General features: G+C 35.0%; 1 long non-coding RNA gene across 1 annotated transcript; it reads left to right on the top strand.

Moving 5' to 3' along the window:
* The first annotated feature begins 472 nt into the window (after positions 1-472).
* Positions 473-17,309, top strand: LOC141511024 (uncharacterized). The gene is made up of 3 exons (XR_012475245.1): positions 473-898; positions 16,451-16,559; positions 17,047-17,309. It is a non-coding gene; the product is annotated as an uncharacterized LOC141511024 (long non-coding RNA).
* Positions 17,310-22,396: the final 5,087 nt, after the last annotated feature.

The raw sequence follows: 22,396 nt of genomic DNA, 5'->3' as shown, positions 1-22,396 counted from the left end.
AAAAGGTATTGCAAACATTTCCTGAAATTTCCATTACAACAATGTAAGCTATGTTCTAGTTAGACCAAGTCAGACTTAGAAGGCAAGAGTGAGATAGGGGATAATTGCTTAATGTAAATTCAGGAAAGTTGGGTTTCAATCCTGGCTCTGATACCACCTGAATTTTTGATGATGTGCTAATCACTTAACTTTTCTGAGCCTTAATTTCCTGATCTGTGAAATGGAGCTGCCAATAATAATATTTGTACTACTTACCATACACGGACATCTTAACGAAAGTATTTTTGAACCCTGAAGAGCTCCAATAAGTTGCATTAATATTAGTAGGTAGAATTGTCAATTAAGTGATTTTCAGCTCTGCCTCAGTTGCCATGCAAAGATCTCTTCCTCTCCTCCTCTGTTGCTAACCCTGATTCATGGGTTGTCTGATGATGTCAACAATAACCACATAGTTACTTCCTTTCTGAAGAAATACTTACATTAAAGGAAGGCAATAATATGAAAGAGAGAATGTGGGGAAAAACCTCCTACATCTTCAAATGATTAAGAAGATAAACTATATTGTAATGCCTCATTTTGTCATTGACTAAATATTGGAAGGTTAGCTAGGAATGTAAATTCCTTAATTACTATACCGAAGAAACGTTAAGTTCAGCAGAAGAACTGATGATGGGCACTCATTTTCTTCTGATGCTTCAATTATGAAAAGCTCTTTGAAAGGAAGGACAATGAAGACCAAGGATAATTTTGGCAGTAATTATCAGAGCCTCATCACTCAACAATAATTGTGAATAAGAGAATGGAGTCTAGAAAAACATTCCCTTTTCTCTTGACTGGAGTAAATGGAATGATGCATTGCATGAGATGGATTGGCCCTGTGTACTCATGTGAAGGAAAGGTGAGAAGGGAGACAATGGTGAAAATTATTCTTCATCAGTCCAATTCCCCACCCCCAGCCTACCAAACTAAACATATTTGCCTTAAGTATATGGATAATTGAGAAAAATATTTTCCCTCATTCATCCATATAACACTGTAGATTCTTTGTTTCACATATTAGAGAGATGTCCTATTTCTTGGGATCATTAGCCTGCACAAGGAACATTTTATGTCCAGAAAGCCCAACAAGAAAAGCAAAATAACCTACAAGTTGACAGGAGAAGATGAGAGAACAGAGGGATAGGAGCATTGTGAACTTCAAAGAGTCTCACAATTGAAAAGAACACCATCTAAACTAACTTTATCTGACCCTCCTAGACCCTCCACAAAAACTTCCTCAACAGTCTATGCTTGGAAACTTATAATCATCAGGAACCCTCTAGCTCCCATGACAGCCTACTCTACTTTGGGACAACTCTAGGTTAGTTTTCCTTATAATCAATCTAAAAATCTGCCTCTCTATAGTTTCTATCTATAACATTGAAGTTCTGCTTCAGGAGCCAAACAGAACTAACTTAATTCTTCCACATGAAAGTTTTTTAAATGCTTATTGACAGCTGGCTACCTCAATTAAGTTAGACAGTCTTATTTCTTTAATTAGTGTGAGTGAAGGAAAAATAATTAATTCATAATATTTTTCATTATCTCCTAATTAGAACTATTTGAAGTGTTCAAAATTCCTAATTGGCTATATTTCCAAGTCTTTTCCATCTATCGCCCCCTCCATTTTAACTCTTTCTATTATTAATAAATTGTTCATCGAATTATATCTCCTAACATCCCTGGGAAGCAGGAAAGGGAGGTAATGACTTCTATATTGATTATCATCAATTTGTCCTACATGTAATTTGTTGGTCCATAGCTGTTTATGTGTGGTCTGCCCATTAGATTATGAGTTCCTTGAGAGCAGGTTTTGTATTTTGCTTTTCTTTGGATCCTAGTACATAGTAGGTGGTTAATAAATGCTTTTTGACTTGGTTTTAGTTACCCCTATTTAAGAAGCTCCGGTGATGAGTTTATCTGGATGAAGTTGAGTTCCACTGAAGTCAGTATTGTGGGCTTACTTTCTGATAGGGTTTAATTGTTTCAGCCTCTCTGTCACAGTTTTCACCTTTAATTACAGAAAAAAAAGTAATACAATTATAAGTATCCTTTTAGAAGATTAGGAATAATAACTTCCCCTTGCAAGGTTGTTTCACCTGAAATTTATACTTTTGTGAAACCCTTTAATAAAAACTGTTTCAAAAAAAGCCAAAGGTATCATGAGGAAGAAGCACTCTAATATCCCATTAAGTACTATTTTTAGTTCTGAGCCTGAAACTTTGTTTAGAAAGTAGCCCATAGGGGCGGCTAGGTGACGAAGTGGGTAAAGCACTGGCCTTGGAGTCAGGAGTACCTGGGTTCAAATCCGGGCTCAGACACTTAATAATTACCTAACTGTGTGGCCTTGGGCAAGCCACTTAACCCCATTTGCCTTGCAAAAACCTAAAAAAGAAAAAGAAAAAAAAAGTAGCCCATAGTCATATTAAAATGTTCAGACTGTAGCCAAATGCCAACAGTCAGGTAAAACTAGGAGTCATACACAATGTGGACAGTAGTGCTCTAACACTAAAAGTACATCTTCCATTTTCTCCTTTTTCACAAAGAAGTTTCCTCCTTGAATAGAGAGGGGCTCAGACCAAATCTCCCAATTTGTATCCACTGTGCCTCATATTTGGTTCCATTATCATGTCTCTAAAGGCAGACAACAAAGACAGTGAAAACAAGTACATTTGTAGTCCGTGAGATTTGAAAGAAAATTTTTGATGGCCTTAAGAGGGTAATGGCAAAGGAAATGCTGCTTCATTTCAGGGCTAGTGTGGGAATTAGAAGGAGATTCTCTGGAAGATGTAGATTGATTATCCAAAGCAGAAGCTTTATTAACCAATTACATGACCTAGCATAATGGAGTATCAAGGAGATGTTTGCCTTAAATATATCTCTATTTTGTTAGGAGAGTTTGTTTCTCATTATAGTACTTTGAAAAAGAAAGTTTTTAGGTGACTTACTTAGGTGCTCTAGAAACTGAATCTATAAATATTAAAAGCTTCAGAAAAGAGAGTTGCTTGGCTTGGGGCCCTGGGCAAGGAGCCCAGTCCTTGACCTCTTTGTTTCTGACTAGCATCAATCTGATACCAGTTGTGTCATAAAAAGACCATTCCCTCTTATGCTTACTATTCTGTGATTTTTTTTAAAGATGTACATCAAGGATTATTTTATCCAATGCAAGAGCTTAAGCAGTATGTTATAAATATTTAACATTGGAAAGGATCTAAAAGCAGTTGGAAAGGGCCTTGGTGACATCCCAACCTCCCTGGTTCTCAATTTTCTTCTCTCTAAAATGAGGGATTTGAAATAGATGACCTTCAAGGCCTCTTCAAAATCTAAAACTGTGATTCTATGATATTCAGAAGCAAAATTTTACAACTGAAAGTAATATTAGAGACCATCTAACCTAGGGGTTCTTAGTCTTGTTTATGGTATGGATATCTTTGACAGTTTGAGGAAACCTAGGGACCCCTTCTCCCAATTACTTTTTAAAAAATAATAAAAGAAAATATTAAGCTTCAGTTATAGGTTCCTGAAAATAAAGGTACGGATTTTCCTTTTCCAAGTTCACAAATCCACAAGCAGAACCTCCATCATCTACTCTCACCTTTCATCTAACAGTGGAGGAAATTGAAGGGACTTGTTAAAAGTCAAAACAATAAACTAGTGGTAGAGATGTAAGAAAAACTCAACCCTCCCAATTCTCCAGACATTGTTAACTTTACTAGATTATCTTTAGTCCCATATTCCAACCCCACACTCAATGCAAGAATATCCTCTAAAATATATTTGACAAATAAGTGAAAAAAAAGCCAGGATTTGAAACGAGGACCCTGACTCCAAATTCAAACCTTCCCAACTGATCATTTGTCATCCAATGACACATTTAATTTTTGCCTGCCACAGGGAGAAGAATCAAAGGCAGGGAATGATCTAAATAACCTCCCCAGGTGCATTTTAATCGAGTTCTTTTTTGGAAGCATTCAATCAGAGGCTAGATTACCAACTGTATGATATTGGGCAAAACACTTCATCTCTTTGGGCCTTCTTTAGCTGTAAAATGAAGAGTTTCATCTATATGGCCTCTAAGCTTTTTTACAGCTCCAAGCCAGTGTTCTTTAAAAAAGGTTTCATGTATTTTACTATTTCTATTACTTCTATTTATTCTATTACTTCTATTATATTTGTAATATTTGTCACATAAAAATGAAACAGATTTCATGTAAAGAGTGATAAAATCAGGTGGGAACTGTCAATCAGAACCATTATCTCATGATATGAAGCATCATGTGTGTGTGCTTTGGATGTCAGTTTGCTCTGGTTAGAAACTAGAGGTCTCCTGAAAGTTGGATCATGACAAAGATCAGTTGATAATTTTTTAGAGCTTGGGCTTTGCCCACTATTTGTTGATACATCTCTAAATATACTAGTTGCTCCAGAAACTTTAAAACACAATGCAAATTAATTTGCTATTGTTTTTGCTGTCACAGTTTTATTAATTTTGTGGACCTGATATTCCACATGAAGTAGTGATAAAATGATATTAGTTGAAAAATGTATTAAACATTTAAAGTTATGGTGGTTTTTTGGTCAACTTGCTTCCTCAGGCCACCTTTGTAGGTTTAAAAAAATAATCAATCAGAGGTCTTCACTCTCTCCCCACTGATAGAATAAAGATAATAATTTAAAGAATCTGTAGGAAATTTATTAATTCAGCTAAAAAGTCTGGTGTTGATCTCATATGTTTCTCTGGGGTATTAGAAATTTTTGCTTGGAAGAACTATTTGTTGTCAAGAATTCAAAGTCAAAAAAGCAAATGATTCTGTGATAAAGGAACCCCTTAAACTGGTTATTTGCTGTTATGGAGAACAAAAATATAAAATTGTCATTTAATTGAATTTTGTTACCAAAGTTATACAATCAACTGGAAAGTTACTCATTCAATTAAATCAGTTATTTGACATCATGCGAAGATAGAAAAAAAAGTAAAAATTGTCTTGTCTAATTTAAATCTTTTTTCATTGAAATAGCCAAGTCAGCTTGATTTATAGACATTGTCCCAGCTGAAGAGCTCTAATTTTCTTAATTCCTAGAATCTTGCCTGAGGACAATGTGACCTGCTGTGTCTGATGTAGTTAATTAATAGGTAGCACAGATGACAAAGTACTTGACACCAGAAACTTGAATTGCTTTTGCTCAGGCTGGTTGAATATTTGGGAGCTACAATAGCAGCTTCAAGGATCTGTCTTATTTACAGAGGAATGCATCTTAGAATTCCTCAGATACTTACTGAGAACCAAATATGTAGTTGGCGTTATGTTCGATGATGAGAAATCTTATACAGTGGAAAGAATTCTGAATTTGAAGTCATAGGTCTTAGGTTTGAAATTCAGCTCTTCTTTGTAAGACTTATGGGACCTTAGTTAATTCACTTAACATCTCTGGACTTTAGTTTCTTCATCTCCTGTAAGAGGAGAAGATATTAAATTCTTGGGAAGTTTTACTAACCTAATTGAAAAATAAAAAAAGGTAATGGGAAATATTAACAACTGATCCATATGCCAAATTTTCCTATCTGTCAACAATTTTTCTTAGTAAAAGATATTTAAAAATCAAGGGTATCCTTGATGAAGTTTTTAAGTAGAATGGGCAGGCTTGTTGCAAACAATATTATACAGCAGATCACATCATTACAGCTAAATCAGCTAAATAACTGATGGAAGATATGTAGAATACCAGATCTCACTGTGCTTTTATTATTGACTGCAAAAACATTAACATTGAACTTGGTAAGACACAATGCCACTTTAATGGTTTTCTTCCTATAAAAATATTTCCCATGTATCTGTTAAAATCATATAAGTTTACTTCAAAGAAATGAAAACAGAAAGCATTTGATTACATCTGATTATGAACATCAAGAATGTGAATAAAACAAGGACACAAGAACTCACTAACTGGGTTGGCCACAATGATGGAGGCTCAAAAATAGAATTTCTCCCCATCTGAATGCTGACTCCATCTGAATGCTGAGATGTTTCAGATGTTTCTGATTGTAAACCACCTGTTCTTATTTTTCCCCTTCCTCCACCCTTACTCTTCTTCTTCATTTTCTTCTCTTTCTTTTCCCCTTTCTTCTTCACCTTCTTTCTTATAATTTAATGGTAGAGCATAAATGAGATACATAATCATTCAAGAGTTTATATCAACTATTCATATAGTAAAATCTAAGTGTTTGTAGAATAACTAATGATTCTGATTGATGCACAGTTTTATGGACAGTCCATACATCACACAACACCCCTTCACTTTAATTAAAATTATGCGCATGTCATGATATTCCTTCCTTGATGCCATGGTCTTCTTTGAGATTAAGGGACAACTACTACCATTACTACTGCCAATACTGCTGCCACTGCTACTGCTACTACTACTACCTCCTCTACCTACTACTAATACTAGTACTACTCATAATAATAATAATAATAATAATAATAATAATAATAATAATAATAATAATACTATTTTGAACAGCCATTTCAAATGAACAATGATTAAAAACTATAATGAAAGAAGAGAACGCATTGGATTGACTTTGGAAAACAGTAGTGCTTTGAAAAATTCCAAGTTTTTCTGCAAAGCAAAGGCACATCTTTTTAATCCAAATATTCTTCTGGTGATTCTGAATGACTGCATGTTACAGAATGCCACATGAGTATAAAAAAGTTTAAATTTGAAATTTCAAAGGGAATCGAAAAGGTACAAACTTGTCACAGGCAGGCTCCAACATATGATCAATGAAAAAAATTGTGCAGGCAAAGCAATAGAAATGATGTCATATCAGAGAAATACATGGCCAGAAAATAAGGTAAGCAAAATTGTGGTGAGATTATATTATAGGCTATAGACAGTCTATGTATATGTTCCACTGGTATACAAACAAGGTCAAGAATTTTAAAGGAAAACCTCCTCCTCCCTACAAAGAAGTATAGGAAGACATTGTCATGAATGTCAGGTCTGAATGGATTTCAATTTGTACTATAGAAAACATGGTATAGTGGATGGAGTATTGGATTTGGAATCAAGAGTCACGAACTTAAGTCTCTTCTTAAATATTCACCAATTGGGTGACAATAACAAATTGCGTAAATTCTCTATGCTTTAGCTTATCATATTTTGCACAAACATGTATTTTTGTGGCTATGACTTCCTTCTCTTAATTATTTCCAGTTTATCTTGTGTATATATCTTACTTGTAACGGTTTATTGATTGACTAATTGACTAATTAAATACTATTCTAAAGGAGAAACCCATAAGAAAATGTGTTTGCAGAAATTCCTAACCTTGCCAGCACTCATGCATTGAGCCATTCCTGATCAATGTTAAAGACAAAGAATCAAGAAAACAAGTGCAGAGAATGACCACTGCTGCACAAGAATACAAGTCAACGGCAATAGGTGCAAATTAGATCCTTTTGTCAACAATTTTGTGTCTCGTTGGAATAAAGATCTGGTCCTTTTGTTTTTGAATCAAGTATTCAGGTACATCATCACATTTCCTCAAGCAAAGGATGCTAGAGTTTGGCAAGATGGAAGAAGAGGTATCTACAGAGATTAATGACCTATCAAGACTGGCTTGAATTAATTAGCTAGCATGATGAATGTAACTTTCGATTGCTATTTGCTGGTATTCCAGGGATGACTAGCTGTTTCACTCCTAAGATAATCTTCAGCAAGCCTGTCCCACTTTATACTTCAAAGGAGGAGAATAATAAAAATAGTATTAACAACTGACATTTATATAGTACTTTCTAATAGATAATCTCACTGGAGTTTTACAGCAACCTTCTGAGTTAGGGACTATAAGTATTCTTATCTATCTTTCTAACTACATGAGCACAACACACCCATATGTTCAGAAGAAGCTGTAACACTGAAGTTTCTTGTCTTATAACATCCAGTTAAATTATCTACATTTTAAAGGGGAGTTTCAATAGTGAAAGAACTTTAAACCAAAGGAGAGAGGGCAGTGAAGAGATTTTTAAATACTGTGTTAGGTGAGTGAGTAAGATGTTCTGAGACCACAGAAGGTCCATCTTAGGAGTCATCCTGCACACTTGTATTTATCACACTTTCTAGAATATTGAAATTTCAAAAATAAATATTTTATCTTTCCAACTAGATTGTAAACTCTTTGAGGGGAAGGACTGTGACTTATTCACCTTTTAAATTGCCACCATAATTGTCATGAATGTAAAGAGCATATAATGAATTTTTATTAAGTGATACATATACATAGTCAATAGTCTGCTTATGAATATAAATCCTGTCTTCCCTGACAGAGAGCAGAATCCTGAAGGCTGAGAAAGAAAAGAATAGGTAGTTAGATGAAGGAATGGATAGCAAAGTGAGACTTGGAGTCAGAAAGATGTAAATTTGAATCCAGTCTCAGACACTTAATAGTTGCGTGACCCTGGGCAAGTCACTTAACCTCTCTGTGCCTCATCTGTAAAATGGAGAGAATATATGGCATCTCTCTCATTGGGTTTTGGGGAATATTACATGAAATAAAGTTAACATATATAGTGATTTGCTAATCTTAAACCACTCTAGTTATTATTATTATTATTATTAGAATCAGAGGAATCAAGTAGTAAATCTCACCTTTGTTTCTTACTACTTATGTGACCTTGAAAACTTATGTCACCTCTGGGTCTTGGTTTCCTTATCTGGAAAATTAAAGGTGTGAGCTAATTGATCCCTAAGATTCTTATAGCTCTGAAAAATGTGATACTATTGTCATTAAAATGGAAGATTAAAGATAGGAAGGGAGAGAACTGAAGTATGATGTTTCATAGGTAACAGTCCTAGGATGATGTTGTATTGCAAGAAGTGCTAGGTAACCTAAAGAGAGGGAGCCAAGAGGGAGAGAGAAATGGTTAGAAGGGATGCTAAAAAGAAACAAGGAAATGCAAAAAGAGAACGGAGCTAGAAGGCATCAAAGGCAAACTCCAAGAATTTTTCAATTTTTCTTTAGGCTGAAAATTTATTTTAACAAAACATTCCCAGTAACGACTCAAGAGTAACTAATTCAATGTTTCCTGACCCTTAATCTCTTCTCAGATATAAAGAGGCATACATTATTAGTCATCTCCTTGAGAGAAGGATAGAACAAAGCCGGTCTCATCTAGCAACTGTTGTTGTTATGTGTCCTTCATTCTCTAAGAAGATGATCACTTCAGGAAGGTGATGTCATGATGTGCAATTGAAATGGATTTAAGTTGAGGAGGGAGAAGTGGTGCAAAGTTTCCAGGTTGACTTTCTCCTCCAGCGCTATCTGAGTCTAGTGGTCAGATACAGATCAGGAAGACTGCAACTCTAGACTGGAAATTAATCAAATAAAGGGTTATTATATCTCTATACACATACACAGATATGTAACACAATCCATATGCATACATACACACAGTGAATGCATGTATTCTCATACTTGCTCATTGACCCCTGATTCTGGGGTCCCTTCCTCCCTCTGATTAAAGAAGATGAAAGACAGACATTAGAACTATCCTACCAAATCCTTTACCATTTAAGAAGGTCTCAAGGAATTCTCCTTGTTCATTCTCATCCAACTGCTTTCCTAAATGTCATCATCTCCAGAACCCCATCATTCTACAAGATGTAATTAACTTGGATACATGATGTCATCATGCCCCCCATGCTGGATAACCTCTTCCTATTCCCTTGTCAGCTTTTTATTGTGTTGTCTCTCCAATAGAACATGAATATTCTGAGGACTGGGACTGGAAAATGGTCTTCAGGAATGAAGGCTAAACATCATCATCATCATCACCATCATCATCATCTTAGATATGCACAAACACATGCAAACATAGATAACAACATACTTGAACACATACACAAAACCCAATACATAGATATATGCATATACTGCTTATCAGTGCCTTTCAGGGAAGGCAATCTTCTGCTATGTGGTTTGATCAATAAATATTTACTATATACCACACACTATGCTGAACATTAGGCATATCATGGCAAAAATGAGAAAAAAATACTGCCTCATTTTCAAGGAGCTTTCATGCTGCATTGATTAAACCAAATGATGGGGGCATTCACTTAGTAGATTAGTAGAATTGTCTAAATTGAGAGAATCCTTTCTGTCGCATAATTACTTCCAAAAGCATATAATTGTTCTCTAATATTTTTATATATCAAATTTCAAACAAGAAAAGGGAAAAATATAAGCTATTAACTTAAAGCTATTTTTTTTGCTAGGGGAAAGAAAACAAAACATGCCTAGTATCCAACAGCTGGGTCATTGTCCTCACAGACCCTTAAAGCAAGTAAGCCAATTTGATCTATCCTGAAATCATGAAATTTGGATGACTTTGAGTTCACCATCTGACCACACAGACTTCTTTTGCAGATCAAGTCACAGCCTCTTTAAAATAAGCTGGGCTCATTAGCATAGTAGTTCAAGTCATGCCATATGAGAGAATGTAAAAACACAAAGTTCTTCTCTTGATGGTGTGGGTCATAGTGTGTTTTATGGAGGCTAAGCATAGCCTCTTCACCTGATCACTTACCCAGGCTTCAATACTTCAAAGATTCCATTAATATGTGTATCATCAATTTAGATAGCCTTTGAGAGTTGCTACTGCAAAACAAAATATTAATGTGCTATAGTCAATCTACTACTAAATCCATCACCCTGGTTTTTACCATGGGGAACCTTGAATTTCAGACCAAGAAGTTTGGATTTCATTTAACAGACCATGTGAAGTTTTGAAGGTTTTTTGAAGAATGTATGATGCATCCGGCAATCAAAAGTGCCCAGATTATCATTATCAAATGAAAACATATTTGTAAAGGAAATGTCTGACACAAGTAGAAGTTTAATAAGTATTTTTCCCTCTGCTCCCCCTTCTGGGATGGATTGATATAGGAAAGAGAGAGAGAGAGAGAGAGAGAGAGAGAGAGAGAGAGAGAGAGAGAGAGAGAGAGAGAGAGAGAGAGAGAAAATAGTAGACCAAGAAAATGAAGTATGAGGATGATATTGGAAGAGACCATGCTAGAAGTGATGAGAGCCTGAACAGAAAAAGAAACCTGAAGGAGACAATGGCTTGTGAAAGGCTTAGGAAACATATTATAGTAGATTAGATGTTATACTTGGATTCAAGAAGATCAGGGTTCAAATCCCATCTCAGGTACTTCCTAGATGTGTGAATTAACTGGAAAAGGGCCTATAACATTAAACATTTAACTTTTCTGTGATGCAGTTGGATGCTTTAAGATTCCTTCCAGTCTAATATCCTATGAAATATATGTGAAAAATTGCAAAGGTTTAATATTGTCAGATAATTAGGTAGGGAGATAGGACAGAGATAGAAGTCAAATATGACTGAGATTTGGAGTCAAGAGGAACAAAGAGTTGGGGTGTGTGTGTGTGTGTGTGTGTGTGTGTGTGTGTGTGTGTGTCTTTACATATGAGGAACGATTAGGGGTCAGGAAAAATTGAATTAGTTATTCTTGAGTCTTTACTGGGAATGTTTTGTTAAAATAAATTTTAAGCCTAAAGAAAAATTGAAAAATACTCTGAGTTTGCCTTTGATGCCTGCCAGGTCTGTTCCCCTTTTGCATTTCTTTACTTCTTTTCAGTATCCCTTCTAACCATTACTCTTTCCCTCTTAGCTCCCTCTCCTTGAGCTACCTAGCACTTCTTGCAACACAACATCATCCTAGGGCTGGTCCCCTGTGAAATATCATACTTCAGTTCTCTCCCTTCCTATCTTTAATCTTTAGTTTTAATGACAATAGTATCATAGTTTTCAGAGCTAAAAAGAATCTTAGGGATCAATTAGCCCACACCCTTAATTTTCCAGATAAGAAAACTGAAACCCAGAGATGATGCAATTTTGCATTCAACTTTCAGAATACAACAAACAAAAATGAAAAAATGCAAATAACTGAAACAATAGCTATATATAGCTGTATATCAATGCTATGGGATAACGGAAAAAAACTGGAGTAACTTTGAGTTGCATAAAGATTGTGCTCATAAACTTTTGATTCACTTTCCTAAAGAGATTCTCTCGATTATTAAGCTTCATTAGATTGCTTTTTAACTTTGTTCTGCAGAAAAAAGCCCAAACTGTTTTTGCCCTTTAATTACAACTAACTTTCTCCTATGTAAATTCCCCTTTATGCTTGGCAAAATCCATGATTCCCTGTTCTTTTGAGAGAGCATAATACTCAATAGACAAACCCTGCAGAGCATGACACTGTGATGGATGTGTTTGGGGTGTTCCTGGCAGGTAGACACAGGCTCTAATTGTTCTATTGATTTTTCCTTTCATTCTTCCCTCCTTTCCCCTCCCAATGCCTCCCTTCTCCCAGTGTTTTTAATCAAAGAGATTTGATGTTGATTCTTTCATGATAAAGACTCTGTCATCATTATTTCTTTGAGTAGTTATGTCACTTGTGATTTTTCATATAATAATAGCTCATATACTTTGTGGTTTACAAAGTGTTTCCCTTATAATAGTCCACTGAAATTGGTATTATCTTTCACTTCAAGGATGAGGAAACTGAGCCACAAGGAAATTGGGACTTGACCAAGGTCATACATCTAGAAAGTAGTGTAGATTGCACTAGCTCTGACTCAGTTCATGTCTCATGAATCCTGATTCAGGGTTTTCTCCCAGTATATGTCACTTCTTCCTAATAGCATAGTTCATCTACTAATAGTATGAAAAGAAAATCATGACTCAGCTTCTGGGATGGTATTCTGTTTTCTACCTCCTAATAAGATCATCAGATGACCTTTTCCCTTTTTTTACTGAAAAAAAAATTTGAAAAAAATCAAAGCTAGATACTGTGAGCTCCTTTATTCCTCCTATTCCATACCTCAAAACTTCACCATAATTTTCCCCATCTTTTCCTCCTTAACTATAGTGTCAGAGTTCAAAGTGGTTCTTTTTCCTTCCTCTTCCAAACCCTCTACATGTGCCTTTAATTCTTTACCTCCTCTATCTTTTGAGAACATGCCCTTTTGAGAATTCCTTTCCTCTTATTTTCTAGCACTTTTCCCTATCTTTAGATTACTTTCCCACTACCTGCAAATGTGCTCATGATGCCCCATTAAAAAAAATGAAAAACCCTTTTCCTTAATCCTATTATGTCTTTGACCTATTTATCTTATAATTCTACTTACTTCTCTCAGTCTTTATCACCCATTCACTCTCCAAATTCTGGAAATCTAGCTACCATTTAAGTAAAACTTAAAAATACCCCAATAAGTACAAGCTTGTAAGACTTATTTCATCTCTAAATCTATGATCCTGTTGTCTTATGATCACTTAACTGATAGATGAGATTTTTATTTTTTCATCTCTCAGCATCCTGGAACTTTGGTTTTCAAACACTCATGAACATCCCCTCCTCTTGAATGCTCTCTGGTTTTTTCTTATGTTGTTCTATCTTGATTCTCCTACCTAAATGGCTTCTCAGTTTCCTTTCCTTGTCCCCTAAATATGGGTACCTACAAAGACTCCCTTTTGGACACTCTTCTATTTTTTGCATTTCTTCCTTGATGATTTCAGTCACTCCTGTAAGTTGAATTATCTCTACTAGATTAATCTGAAATGATCCAGATGATTATCCTATTGTCAATGAGAAGTCAAAAGACTGGGTAGAACCACATGGCAATGGATTCACTAATCCTTTATAGAAGCAATAGTAATATTTTGATTACAGTTTCCCAAAGAAAAATGGGTAGTGGTACACAATCTGAAATATGTTTGCTAAGCAAACTCAGGTACTCCTGACTCCAGGGCCAGTGTTCTATCCACTGCACCACCTAGCCACCCCCACACTTAACTTTCTATATTTCATTTGCCTCATCTGTAAAATGGGAATAATAATAGCTCTTAACTCTCAGTCCAGTTATTATGATCATATGAGTTAGCATATGTAAAGCTCTTTGGAGACCTTAAACACCATGTAAACATTGGCTGTTATTTTTTCATCACCTTCATTTCTGAAGTGATCCCTCCTCCATCTACACAATGTGCCATCCCTTGCTAATAACAGGGTAGTTACCTTCCCAGGATATGTGTTCAAAACAAAAGAGAAAACTTCTCAAGATTTTTCCATTTGGGCTGCAATATCACACTGCTGATTAGGGTAGAGCTGATGATGATGATGATGATGATGACCCATTCCTGGTGATTCATATGGGAACAAATTCTACTGCCAGAAGAAACTAAAAAGCATTGCTAGCCATTATGAAGTCTTGCAGTCTGACAATTATAGAAATACAAATTGTGTTTTCCTCCCTGCTTCCCATTGAAGAGAAGGAACTCAGAAAAGAAAATTTAAAACCAGGAGGGAAAAATAAAAAGGGGTTTGGGAAAGAGTATGATTTGAGTTTCTGGAATACAGGTTAATATAGAGAAATACCAGAGTCCTGGCCAGGGATGGAGTATACATTTAATAAAGACTAATTAGACAGTAGTTTCTGAGTAGCTTTTAAAAGATGCTCAAAAAGTCATTGAAATGTAAAGGAGAGGAGAGATAGTAAATTCCTTATATATAACCCTTCAACTTAAGTTATCATAGAGAATAATTATAAGTGAAGAAGATTATTGGCAATTGAGAGAAAGGAGGCAAAATCTGTGAAAGGAGCCCCTAGTAAAATCCATGGTCTCAATATTTATACATAAATGTCCAATGTTTTGACAGAAAACAAGGTTCATCAGGTCAGCAACAGCTGCCTCAGTATCCATGAGCAGGGAATTTTCAATATGACATCTATTAATTTCTAGGATTCTACCACAGTATTCTTTGAGAGATATGAGAAGCTTCTTCTCAGAGATTTCAATTCTAACTTCTTCAAGAAAAGCTTTAAATATGCATTTAAATTCTAATTATATACTTGTCCTTTTTTCCTTTCTCTCTTCCATCTCAAATGATTTTCTTTTTTCCAATTAAAGTCTTGATTCTATTTCCTTTAGAAACACTTCATTCTTTCTAATCATCTAGAGTGTTGTTGTGGGCCAGGCCAACTCACAAAATTAGCCAGTAATGTTGTGAGTGAAGATGCTATGAAACAGTATAAGTTAACTTTGCCCCCAAGTGGATTAATCTGGGACCACACTATGGACTCCTTAGTCAAGGGGTATCTAATGTCAGTTCCTTTAATTGTTTTCTTAATTTCTCCCAAATTTTGTCAAATTACTCTTCCCCAAATTCAACTTCTGACCTATTACACAAGACTAAAGTCATCTAAGTTAGATATATTTTTCTTCATATTTTGCTCTGGTCCTCTCTGTCTTCCTCCCACTATCTTTTCTTCCTTTGCTTTCCATGCTACAAACTCTTGATTTCTCTCCCACCCCTGTCGACTCCTTTTCTATCATCTTTGAAAACACTAATCATTTATTCCATTATCTATATGAGAATTTATTCCAAATTTCAGTCAGTCTTCATTCATTTTTTTCTCCATGCTCTTTGCCTTAAGGCTTCATCCTTTTTAATGACATCAAATATTGCCACTATGCAGATATGTAACCCTAACTTCTCTTCTGAGCTTTACTTCCACATCTCTAGTTATCTTTTGGACATTATATAACCTGGAAATTATGAAAGTATCTTAATGTAAGTACTTAATAGAATTTGATGAATGAATAAATGAAATTACAGGGGGACAGATTTTGGTTCAGTAAAAGAACCAAGAAGAATAAAACTTGAGAAAAAAAATCTATTTAATAAGGCGATTATTAGCTCCTTAGTGACTCTTAAGAGAGAAGTTTCAAGAGAAAACAAATGATTCTTTGCTAAAGGATAAAGAGGAAACAAATGTAAAAATGTAGATTTTGAGATATATGCCACTGGAAATAAAGATAAGAAAGAAAAGTTATTTTAGCTAAATGAATAGAAATTGGAAGCTTTAAAAAGAGATGGGCATACATAAGTATATCTGTAACTCATCAAATCACAGGATTAAGAGTTGGAAAGGACCCTAGAAATCATCCATTCATTTTACAGATAAAAATGTGACAGGATAGAAAGGGGAAGCAGGAGAGACAGGGAGACCAGCTGCATATTAAAAAGGCATGCATAGAAAATGAAAGCAAAAATATGTAACAGAGAAAGAATGCAAAAGAATACCATGATCCTGTAAGAATGAGGTCAAGAATACTAAAATTCAGAAGGAAATGTAACTGATGAAGAATGTTAATCATAACAAAAAAGGGAGGCAGGGCTTTTTAAAAAGCTCTTTTGGAATTCAGGACTCAGTAAGTCAAAAATGTGACTTAGCAATGTCCCTCAAAGATCAATACAATATTAGAGCCATAATGTCCATAATATTAGTAGATACTAATTGGCTTGCATTATGTTCTAGGTACATTTGAGGAAAGTCATTGACAAGCTACAAAGAAGACAAAGGAGAAACACTATGATGATCCAGATGCAGGAAACCATCAAATGCAGATCAGCTGAAAGACTTTGGGGTATTTAGACTAGAGAAAAGAAGTGTGGGAAGGATGAATAAAAAAGAGTATTACTCAATGGCAGTAGAGAGATTGAAGATGGGCATGATATAGATATGAACATTTTCTTGAATATCTGAAAAGTTGTCATCTTAAAGGGACATTAGAACCATTCTGCCTGAACCTGGTGCCTACATCTGGAAGCTCTTTTCTTTCCTTTCTTTTTTAAATGTTTTTAAGGCAATGGGGTTAAATGACTTGCCCAAACTCATACAGCTAGGTAATTATTTAGTGTCTGAGATTAAATTTGAATTCAGGTCCTCCTGACTCCACAGCCAGTGCTCTATCCATTGTGCCAGCTAGCTGCTTCTGGGAACTCTTTTCCTGGGGACTAGGGGTTAGAAATAAGCTCCAACAATACATTCAGACAGAGAGTGATAGACTAGGTCTCAAACACAATGTTATCCTGACTTTGAATCCTTTGCTTTTGCTTTTGTTCTTTTGCCAGGGGGAGAGAGATAAAGGGGTAAATTGGTCTGATCTATGAAGCAACCAAATCCTGAATCAACTAAGCTAACCATGAATGCAAATCATTCATCACAATAAATGTATATCTTCAGTATTTCAACTGCTAGTATCTATGGTTTCATCAGTATGGGTATTTCCTCCACCAAAGTATAATCCTTCTTTGCCTTATTATAGAAACTTAGATTTTTAGCAAGTATAGGTCAGTTCACTTGCACAAAGCCAAGGTGCTTCTTTGCTGTCATTGACTTAAGCCCCCATCAATGGTGTTTCTGCCATCTGTTGGGTACCAGTTCCTGGTCCCCCAACTCCATTTAACCACTTAACATTTTTTAATATAAAGGGATATTTACATGAACAAATACACAAATATTTTCTTCCAGCATAGAATCCCCTACATCATTTCAGTCTCTGGGAAGGATAAACTCACTCTTAGTACAGTTCCTATAGAACACTGATCCCATTATTTTCATATCCAGTTTGATTGAGAGATGATATGTCAACTTCCCTTGACCTAGGTCCAGATGGTCATTCTTGAAATTTGTTCCTCAGGGCATCAGTGTTATATTGCCTAGAAACACATGCTTTGAAAATCTTTCTGAACTCATAAGGTTGTAAAGTTCACTCCCTTCACTTATAATGGAAAATGACATACCAGTAGCCCATGGATTTAAAGCTGTTTATCTGAGACATTCAGTCTCCATTGAGAAGATTCAAAGACTTGTCCTTTTACACTCCTATTTCTCACCAGATGCCATGCAAGCAGGGCAGCCAAAATGAGACCTGATGAAAACCCACTTAGGCTCTTTGAAGGCCTCTTTAGTCAATCAAAGAGTCTTTCATTCTTTTCGCAGACCAAAACCATTATAAAATTCTACAAAAACTCTAAAGCCTCTCTAAGAACCTTCCCTTATACATCCTTTTGATTCTCCTTAAAGCATGTTCTTCAGTTTCTCAACATGAAAAATGTCCCAGCAACATGTGCCAGACCCCATTTCAAATAGGATCACAGAACTAGAGCTAGAAGTAACCCTCAGAGCTATATAACCTACCTCTCATTTTACAGATAAGGAAAATAAGACCTAGAGCAGTTAAGTCACTCCTCTAAGGTAACAGAGGTAGCAAGCAGCAGAGACAGGTTTTTAACTCAAACCCTCCAATTCCAGAGTCTTTTCTATTGTTCCACATTGCAATAGAAATTGTTGGTCAACTTATCATACTGTTCCCAATTATGCTCCTTGGCTCTGTAGACAAAAAATGACCTTCCTTCTATGACTTACATATATTTCCTCCCCTATGCTTTGCTGGTCCTGCACTAAGCTCTGACAATGTCCTCCAAGTGCTATTGATGGCCCCAGTACCTTAAAGGTCTCTGCTACCCTTCCCCTTAATGTCATGGGATACTTTACACATTACTAAGTATTTCATATTTATAATTCTTCTTCACTTCCCCATCTGCCCTAGTTAGTTTGTCTGAATTAAATTCACTGATGGGATATAGTATCTAGTTCTGCTATTTTTTTTTAAGAAGTTGATTTTTTTCATAAATACCTGGGCTTTCTCTCCATTAAGGGCCATGTAGGCATCAGTTCTTCTGAATCTTGAATTTTCATCTTATTATTAGAATTGGGACTTCCACAGATTGACAAATAATTATTGAATTTATATAATGAAGAATTCATCTTTCCAAGCTCATTAGCAGAAGTAGAGTAGCAAATGCATCCTGAGCCCAGTGAAAAATAGATATTGAATTCTAATTGTTGGCCCATTTTAGATAATGCTATATCTTCAAGAAGATAATCAAAGTATTCACTAGAAATTTAAGATAAGGGCCAAAGATGTTTTAAAGCTATAGTCAATAATAATAGATGTTTCCCTAGCACTAAAGTCATAGCATCAGAAAATGAAAATTTTACAAAATAATGAAAATGTTACGTATCTGGAGCACCAACCTCTTCCATAACACAGTTCTCATCATAACTGGCAAAGTGGGCAAAGAGCTGGACTTAGATATTGGAAGATCTGAGTTCCATTCTTGAAGATACTTAAAGCTATGGGATCCTGTGTCAGTCAACCAATGTCTTTCAGTTTCAGCTTTTCATTTGAAAAAAGGAAATAATAGCAGCTATCTTATAGGGTTGTTGTGAGAATCAAAATTAGGTAATACATGTAGGCTGATTTTCAGATCTTAAAGCAATGTATAAATCTTATCAATCTTTAGTGTTATCACCATCATCATATTTTTAAAAGGCAGCATGGTACAGTAGAGAAAGCAAATGACTTTAGAGGCATAAAGAGTTATGTTCAAATCCTTTCTCACACTCTTATTTGAAATATAGTCTTGGTAAAAAGTCATTTAACCTCTTTGAATCTTATTCATCCACAAAAATAGTGGTGCTTACTTTTTCAGGGCTATTGAATGTTGAGATGGGAAGAGAGTCTGTACCTATTTAATTTAATTGGTGTAGGAAATTTCTAGATGAAGAAACTCTCTATACCAATACATGTAAACACTTTCTCTGAAACTTAGCACCTTAGATAGTTGCCTGAACTAGAATACTGAGAATTTAAATCATTTTATTCAATGAATTTCCCAGGATCATACAGCAGAATATGTCTTGGGGGGAATGGTATAAATTTGAACCTAAATCTTCCTAGCTCTATCCATCATTCCATGGCTGCCTCTAGAAGAGATAATATATGAATATGTTTATCTAATCTTAAATCACTACACAAATGTCACTTATTAATAACATTATTGGAATTATATGATCTGATTTCAAGCCCACAGTCCCAAACTTAATAGTGTGACTCTGGAAAAGTTACTCAGCCTACTCCAACCAATGGGAAATATTAATACTTGCCATCTCCACCTTATAGGATTCTTGGGAAAACTATTGATATTACTGCTAGTGTCTAGTGTCTTTCTTCTGTTTATTATTTATATATTTGAACAGATAGATTGCAAATTGGAAATATATAATATGTAGACACATACATATGTGTTCTATTTTTTTTTCAGTTATCCACATGATGTTTCCCTCATTAACATATGAGATCCTGGAGAGCAGGGACTGTCTTTTGACTTTATATTTCCAAACTCTTAGCATTTGGTCTTGTACACAGAAGATATGTAATGAATGTTTGGTGACTGACTGATATTGTAAAGTTTAAAATGCTGTAAAAATGTGAGATATTATTGTGATTATAGTAGGATTTCAATAATTTTCTATTGATTTATTCAATTGGGAGAAGCAATTGATTCTAATGAGAACTATTGCTAATATGATGTCTATATAGCTTTCAGAAGAAGAGAAATATAAACTTTGCAACTGACCTGCTATTTCAACATAGAAGCAACTCCACCTTAATTACTTATTCCAAACTTTTTATACTGTGTTTCCTGACATAAAAGTAGTTCTATTGGTTCAATCTGCATTTTGGCAAATAAAAGACTGCATGACAATTTTTCCAATTATCTTTTTGTTTTTATATAAGACTTCAAGGTTTATAAGGTAATATTTTATCTCATTTGATCCTTACAACAACCCTATAGGGTAGGTGTTATCATGATTCTTATTTTATAGATGAGGTTATAGAACTTTTCCAAATTACATAGATAGTATCTATCCAAAGCAGGATTCAAACTCAGGTCTTAATTCCAAATCTATTATTCTGGTTAACTATGGCCACCTCGCTAAAAGAAAAATTTAAAACCCCCAAACTCAGGGTGGCATAGTTGCCTTCAAAAGTAATGTTATTGTGACTCAGATTATCTGAAACATCAAATAGCTCATGGTCCATGGTGCTAAACCATGAATCAGATTAAGGACCATGGTGTTGATTCATGTGAGTTCTCTGTGTTTTATGCTTCAGGTAAAAATCATTTCTGAACCACAGAATTTTCAATTAGGAAGAAAAACCTAGTGATCTAACTTTTGATATTAGTGAAGAGATTAATAAATCAAATGTTTTATTAAATTGTTATAATACTATAATATTAATAAAGAGATTAATAAAATAAGGAATTAATAAATACCCATATCCTTTATTCTAAAAATGAGAAAGCTGAATTCAAAAGAGATAAAGTGACTTAAAACTATAGGATCAGAGGATTAGAGATGAATGGAGTTTTAAATATCATTTAATCCAACCCTCTTGCTTTATAGGTAAGATATTGCACCTGGGGAAATTACCCAAAACCATACAGGTGGTAAATTGACCCAAGTAGGTCTAAAATTCAAATCTTATAATTTTAGTTGTGAGTCTTTAGTGTAGTTGTCTTTCCAGATGTCCTGTGATAAATTTGCTGCTGCTGAATGCTAAAGAAGCGCTACAGTTGACTATGAGTATCCAATACAAAAACACTACTTTTTGCTACTTAACTCCCTTTCTACTTTCATCATTCCTAAGTCATATTCTTTTGAATATCTTCAATGATAGTAGATTTTTATCTTTGGAGGAAGTATCTGAGCCTTGGAAACATCCAAAAGACATTTCGAATCTAATGGGGTAAATGACCCCTACAAAAATGAAACATCCCAAACTTGTCATTTAAAGCTGGTTCCCATCTATTCCTCTGGCGTTATTTCATGCTATTCCTTTTCATCCACTCTCCAATTCAATTAAACTGTCATACTTCATCTACCATTTTTGCAGGTGGTTTCCTTCATCTACCATTTTGCATCGGTGGTTTCCTACATCGAGAAGTGAAATTTTCCTCACCTCCATTTCCTTTGCTTCTTTTAAAGAACAGTTCAGTTATCACCTACTTCATGAGACCTTTCATTATTCCCTCTAGCTGTTAATCTCGAACCTATTTTGTATTGCTTGGGCTTTTTTTGTATTTATTTATTTACTTATTTGTGTGTATGTTATGTGTCCTTTGGTAGAATATATGTCCTTTGAAGACAAGAACTATGTCATTTTTGTCTTTGTGTTCAGAGCATCTGCTTCTGTGCCTGGCCCATATTAAGCATACAATATATGCTTTTTGAATTGAAATTCTCAAATGAAATAGGACTATAGGAAAACTAATTTTTCCTTCTATGGCTCCTGAATTGTCTTTAAGAGTAGTTTCAAAAGCAATGATCCAGAAATATTGTAAATAATTGCTGCAACACGTAAATAAGTGCTTAGTCTCAGCAGATGACTATCATGAAAGAGACAATTATTTTTTTCAATTACATGCAAAGGTAGTTTTCACTATTCATCCATGTGCAAGTTTATGAGTTCCACATTTTTTACCACCCTCCCCCCCCCCCAACTATGGCAGTGGATAATAGAGTATAAGTTGTACAAATACAATTGTGTTTTACATAATTCCATATTAG

This window comes from Macrotis lagotis, chromosome 2 (assembly GCF_037893015.1).
Source record: "Macrotis lagotis isolate mMagLag1 chromosome 2, bilby.v1.9.chrom.fasta, whole genome shotgun sequence".
Taxonomy (NCBI): Eukaryota; Metazoa; Chordata; class Mammalia; order Peramelemorphia; family Peramelidae; genus Macrotis; species Macrotis lagotis.
This window is presented reverse-complemented; position numbering and strand designations above follow the sequence as displayed.